General features: G+C 36.5%; 1 protein-coding gene across 1 annotated transcript in view; it reads right to left on the reverse strand.

Moving 5' to 3' along the window:
* The window catches only part of LOC119586445, a gene marked incomplete at its 3' end in the record, with an annotated part of 12247 nt that overhangs the window by 2358 nt on the left and 9087 nt on the right, over positions 1 to 802 (reverse strand).

Below are 802 nucleotides of genomic sequence, written 5' to 3' on the forward strand. Positions count from 1 at the left end.
AAAACTATGAATGTCAACAGATCAAAAAATTTGTCTTATGATGTCTACTCCAGTTAATGATAAGGGATAAATCTTCCGTAAGAATATAAATATATTTCAAGAACAAATCGTAAGAAAAGGCATTTACTGACAATAATCTTAATCCGTCGAATAAAATAGTTGTTACAAATAATTTCACAGATCCTATTAGATCACTTCAGCGGGAATTAATGAAACATGGCTCACTGCATCACCTGTTAAACTGGATAGAAGTTGAAATCTTTGTAACAGAGGATTCATGGGAAGGAATCCCCTACAGCTGTAAAGTTGTGACGTATACCATTCCTAAAATTCTATAACTAAGAGGGTTTACATGAAAGGATTCCATCAAAATTTGTATTTGTGTACCCTTCATTTCATATTTCATCCGAGTTTTTTTTTTATCTGCTTTACTCTTCCGGCGCTTCCAGAAGTTGCAAAAATAAGTTTCCAGCGGCCACAAGCATTCTCGGAGCTGCCATCTTTATTCTCGTGTGCCGAACTTTAAAAGGAAATAGAATGACGTAGCACCGGCACAAAAGGATGCTTTCCCTAACATATCACCCCATCACAGCATTTTTTAAAGTTTATATAAAGCCTTGGGATAAAAGGTTGTGTAATCAGGGAAGGGTTAGGATCGACTAACACCCTGCGTTGGCCCGTGGACTTAAGGAGGGGAGCCTGAATTAATCTTAAAATTCAACATGACTTTTTTTTATCACTGATTTAGTCCCTCAGCGGTAATTAAGGGGGGTAGTCACTTTAATAGTAATTTCATTTCTCA

This window comes from Penaeus monodon, chromosome 21 (assembly GCF_015228065.2).
Source record: "Penaeus monodon isolate SGIC_2016 chromosome 21, NSTDA_Pmon_1, whole genome shotgun sequence".
In the NCBI taxonomy this organism is placed as follows: domain Eukaryota; kingdom Metazoa; phylum Arthropoda; class Malacostraca; order Decapoda; family Penaeidae; genus Penaeus; species Penaeus monodon.